We start from the raw sequence: 5682 nt of genomic DNA, 5'->3' as shown, positions 1-5682 counted from the left end.
TGGAGCCGGTAGTAATACGAGATGCAACAAGGTTATACGCGCCTTCTATACTCGAGGTTGCCGGTTCGATCCCGGCCGAGATCGATGGCATTTAAGTGTGTGTAAATGCGATAAGCTCACGTCAGTAGATTTACTCGCAAGTAAAAGAACTCCTGCGGGACAAAATTCCGCTGGCGACGCTGATATAACCTCTGCAGTTGTGAGCGTTGTTAAATAAACCATGATTTAATTTTAATTTAGCATAGACAGTAAGGAGAGGGAGATAATAAGATCAGTGGTTGTTGCGATCAAGAGGCAAAAGAGAAATGTCTTACTTACGACTTTTAATAAACCCGGAGGTTCACTGCCGCCCTCACATAAGCCCGCCATCAGTCCCTATCCTGAGCAAGATGAATCCAGTCTCTACAGTAATCATATCCCACCTTCTTCAAATCCAATTTAATATTACTCTCCCATCTATGTCTCAGCTTCCCCAAAGGTCTTTTTCCCTCCAGTATCCCAACTAACAGTCTATATACATTTCTGGATTCGCCCATACGTGCTACATATTCTGCCCATCTCAAACATCTGGATTTAATGTTTCTAATTATGTCAGGTGAAGAACAAAATGCATCCGGTTCTGCGTTATGTAACTTTCTCTACTCTCCTGTAACTTAATCCCTGTTAGCCCCAAATATTTTCCTAAGCACCTTATTCCCTAACACCCTTAACCTCTGTTTCTCTCTCAAAGTGAGAGTCCAAGTTCACAACCATACAGAACAGCCGATACTAACTGTTTTATAAATTCTGACTTCAGCTTTTTTGAGAGTTGACTGGATGACAAAAGCTTCTCAACCTAATAATAGCAGACATTTCCCCTATTTATTCTGCGTTTAATTTCCTCCGAGTGTCATTTACATTTGTTACTGTTGCTGTATTTGAATTTTTCCACCTCTTCAACGGATAAATTTCCAATTTTTATATTTCCATTTCGTACTATGTTCTAGTCACGAGACATAATTATATACTTTGTCTTTTCGGGATTTATTTCGAAACGTATCTCTTTACTTGCTTCAAGTGTTTTCCCTAATAATTTATGGATTTTATAATACGTCTAGACGACACCAGCAGTGATAACTGTGATGATGATGATGATGATGATGATGATGATGATGATGATGAAGGGAAGAGGAGGAGGAAGAAGAAGAATATTGATAATGACTGTATGTGAAAGTGAACTTTTTGAAACCCAACAACTACAGACCTGTGCTTCCACTTGAAAGACTTTATGTATCGCTTACGGCTCACGTCCAGATACGAATATTGTAATAATTGGAGTTGTGATCATACTGTATAGCACACAGAAGAAGAAAAATGTAATTTATTTATGTTTGATATTTTGTGAAACCATATACTTTCACCTACCATATCCAATGGAATGCACTGAAATTAAATACAGTACCGAATGATGTTTTTGTAACTGTACGTACAACTGTTGCAGCAACGTCAGGTAGCCAGCAGATAGCTACAGGGCAGTGAGACAGCACTAGGGAACCCAGGTGCCTAGATAAGTTGCGCGGACAATACTCCTGGTTTCAGTATTAAAAGTGTCTTTTCCTACATTTGCAAATCACCATGACTTTTGATAACAGCAACTTGACCAAAAGTTTCAGCTTTCAGCATTATCTTTGAAAATGTTGAAATTTTCAATTTTTTTGTGTCGAGTGTTTGATGAGCTAATTCTTTGAAATCAGTAAAGCTCTCTTCAATCATTACAGAAAATGGTTGTTTGACTCTTGCTTTTGTGATTATACGCATGAGATTCATGTGTGTATGTGCCTTACATTTGCGTTTTCGCTTCTCTATGTGGCCAAGCCACGGTCACAACTAAGGGATGTGTGACCTCTTACCGGAAATTTATGAATAATGTCCTTAAATTTACCATTTGCCATATACATTGCAATCAATACCTGATTTTTGTTCTGGCTTGCACAGTTATCAGACAATAAAATCAGCTTTTTCTTATCTGTTGTAAGTGTACTCAAATATTTGTGGAGACAATGGGCTACTTCCAGGGATCCTCTACCTCCTACAGTTTCTATCCAGAGGCACATTGTTCCCATGCCTGTACCTTCGTCATGTATACCAAGGTTGCAACAAGCAATCTGCCACGAATAGTAACATTTCTGAGTGCGTCAGACTTGGAAGATACATCTGCTGCTGCATATCAAATGAAATCACAATGGTATGTCCAGACGAATTCGCATTTTCTGTATCAGCAGACATGGCATTTGAGGCTGCTTCAGCTTGTCTATGGTGGAACTCTCTCATAACAGAAGCTTCCTTATCACCTGTTTTCATTTGCATAGTAAGGCGATCACAAGTTGAACATGCGTCTATTCGTCGTCGAGCAAAGGAAAGATTAAATTGCGCTAAGAAAATTTCATTGTACCACTGACGACTAACTGGAGGCTTCATGTCGCCATGACAATACTTTTCCAAAAATGAGCGATACATCCTGCTTACATTCAAGTCTGGGGATAAGAACATCTTCTATGGATTCTTGCTTCGAGAGTAGTGAAAGACTTTATATGTTCCATGATCTTCTCTCTCCATCCTTGATTTCTAAGAATTGTGTGAGCTCCACGCCTATTATCTTTACAGTCCATTTCACCTCTTACAATTTTTTCCCATATTAGTAGAACTCTTCTTGCAGTAATACCAAATGTATTGCAGAATGTTTTAAGACAGATTCTTACCTCATTTCCTCCACGAAGAAGAAGATAGTAGTGAAAAGAGTGTTGCCTTCTACTTTCACCTGGGTGCTCATATTTACCATGTCTTCTCCATTTGATGGCCTGGGGATGCATGAGTCGAAACAAATAAGCCTGCTGCTTGGAGTATTCTCGCATTTCTTGGAACTGCCTAAACTGTCCTTTTCGATATTCTAGTCGAAGGCTGCTGCATGATAGTTTACACTTACAGTTCACCTACAATACAGTAAAATAGAATATACATTTTAGCACATATAAATGTGCCACATATTGCTCTTGATAATAATAATAATAATAATAATAATAATAATAATAATAATAATAATAATAATAATAATAATAATAATAATAATAATAATAATCTTTAATAAAGCACTGTTTAGTTTAGAATTCCAAACTGATTGTTAACTCAGTAAGTACATAACTTCAAATACTGTACAGGATAAAGTAAAATTAAGGTATGAAAACATTGGTAACTCTAGATTCATATTTTCGACATGCCTTTTTGATTATGAAAATGAATGTGAGAAGTATATTGTTTCTTACCTAAACTCGTTCCTGTCATTTTGGAACAACTTTTTTGCTTTTTGGGAAAATTTATTCTTTCCCAGCATTTTTTAAGCGTTTTGTTTGATTTTTTCTCCAATTGTCTTAATTCCTTTTCCTTTTTCTGGAATTTTGTGGATCTGTATTCATGGTTGTAGTAATCGTCACACCACAGTAACAAATACATTCAAACTATTATCAACTCGCAATGAAACACAGGATACAGAGGTCGCGCTTATAGCATATGCACATGTACAGTACATACAACGTTGTGACTTGCACAACCTTAAAGTGCACTACTTTATTACTCGGAGCAGAACCTTTCGTAATGTTGTTAAACATGGCGCCTAAACTGATATAAGTGAAAAAATAGATTCTCCCGGTTTCGGCACTTACAACGTTATGGAAATGCACACTTCAAATATTCATGTTAAATTATTGCACTTTCATAACGTCTTGAACTGGCAAATCTCCTCAATTCTTGAAATTAGTTTATACAGATATTTTGATAGCTTGCATGTTCGAATGTGTTGAAATAAGTAGATTTTAACGATGATAAAAACAGTATGTTCTTCCGTCTTTTGGGGTTTAAACACCAGCTGTTACAAACCGCGTACAAAAGTATCAACCACAGATATACGAGTATGTGCAGAGATGGAAAGAAATTGGCTCTCCCTTATTGTTTCACTTACATGTGCAGTAAACAAGAGTCCCTGTATATATGCTACTTGTCGTGCGAAATTGTTGCTTACATACAGGTGAACCCCCATCAAGACTCACTCCATGAAAGAATTTCGAGAAGAATACGTAAGCACTCAGTGCGAAGGTCTATGAGAATGCGCAGCACTTCTTTTTGATTACGATGTTGTTGAGACAGGCCGTTCGCTCTTTGTACTGCTTAACATTTTCTTGTAACGTTAATGGATCAGTCCTGGAAATGAAAAGTGCTGTAGTTTTAACTGTATAGACAGACAGACAGACAGAGAGACACACTCGTTTCATAATATTCTTATAGTTGCTTTATAGCAAAGAATAAAGAACATGTCCAGTTATTACGTTTAACATATACAAATGCAAATATGAAATAGGCCTATATACAGAATTAATACCTTAATAACGAATTATACAATGGAATATGATTACCATTTCATATTATTAAAATATTTACACATTAGCGTGAAATGTCAAGAATTCATCTACAGAACAGAAAGTGTGAGATATTAAGTAATTTTTTAGTTTTATCTTAAATAATGCAGAGTTTTGGTTATGATTTTTAATGTCTTCAGGAAGACTATTGAACATTTTTATTGCCATGTAACGTAACCCTATTTCCCTTTGATAAATTTGATGATGGTACATGAAAATCATTCTTTCTGCGGGTATTTATACTATGTATGGCTGAATTAGTCAGAAAATTTTCTTTATTACAATAGAGGAAACTTATTAAAGAGTATATAATATACTGATTTGTTAAGGTCATAATCTCTAATTTTTTAAAAATGGTCTACACCAATGGTCGTCAGCACTCGCTGAAATGTTAAATGAGCTGTCCCGTGTGCCCAGTTGTGCAGCAGGAAGAGGTAGGGAGCATACCCGCTAGCAGATATGATTGCACTATAGTACAGTGTGTTTCTCTGCAGGTAAGAGATGCTAGTCCCAGGGTGCTGTAAGCTGATGACCACTGGTCTACACTCTACACGATTTTCTAGGCTTTGCTCGACTATTATTCTAATTGCTCTTTTTTGTAATATATTTTTACTATCTGCAGAATTTCTCCAAAAGATTATTCAGTAGGACGTAAGTATGTTTTTGTGGTGTGCACAACAAATACAGAAAGGCGAGAATAAGATTATTCCAGTATTCATATTAAACAGTGTAACGTACAAACATTTACAATATGGATAATTAATACTATCACTGGGCAATTCCGCAAAGCATAACCTTTGGAAAATATTGTCTGAGCGGTAGTTATGTGTTGTACTGACCACCATGGGGACTTACAATGCGTAGGCCTACCCATCTTTAGTGTCAGCCCAAAGACAAGTGCACAGCACATAAAATAATCTTCACACGCAATTTTTTATCCACGTCAAATGTGAGCTCTGCTAGACATATTTTCACTCAGGGATACCAAGACTCAAAGGGCTTTCGTGGCACAATCAAAATTACTCCATGTCTACCTGTATGCCCGCACTCCACACGAATATGAAAATTGAAGTTAAAACTTTTTTCGTCACAATTATATTAATTCTATAATTACTACTTTAATAAATTATATTCAGTTCACGATTTTTCATTTGTATTGTTTCACAACTTCTCTTATCACTGCATAATTTAATAATATTGAAGTGTCGGTTTGATTAATCTTGATAGTTTAACTTCA

The 5682-nt window shown here is 36.3% G+C and overlaps 1 protein-coding gene across 1 annotated transcript in view; it reads right to left on the bottom strand.

Moving 5' to 3' along the window:
- Nucleotides 1-3038: 3038 nt before the first annotated feature.
- Nucleotides 3039-5682, bottom strand: part of LOC138700171 (tigger transposable element-derived protein 1-like) — a 55330-nt gene continuing 52686 nt past the window's right edge. The window contains exon 4 of the transcript XR_011332285.1: nt 3039-4230. The gene's annotated coding sequence lies outside the window, so the exon portion shown is untranslated. The remainder of the gene's footprint in view (nt 4231-5682) is intronic.

Source organism: Periplaneta americana, chromosome 1 (assembly GCF_040183065.1).
Source record: "Periplaneta americana isolate PAMFEO1 chromosome 1, P.americana_PAMFEO1_priV1, whole genome shotgun sequence".
NCBI lineage: Eukaryota > Metazoa > Arthropoda > Insecta > Blattodea > Blattidae > Periplaneta > Periplaneta americana.
Note: the sequence above shows the minus strand (reverse complement) of the source record. Positions and strands in the feature narration are given on the sequence as shown.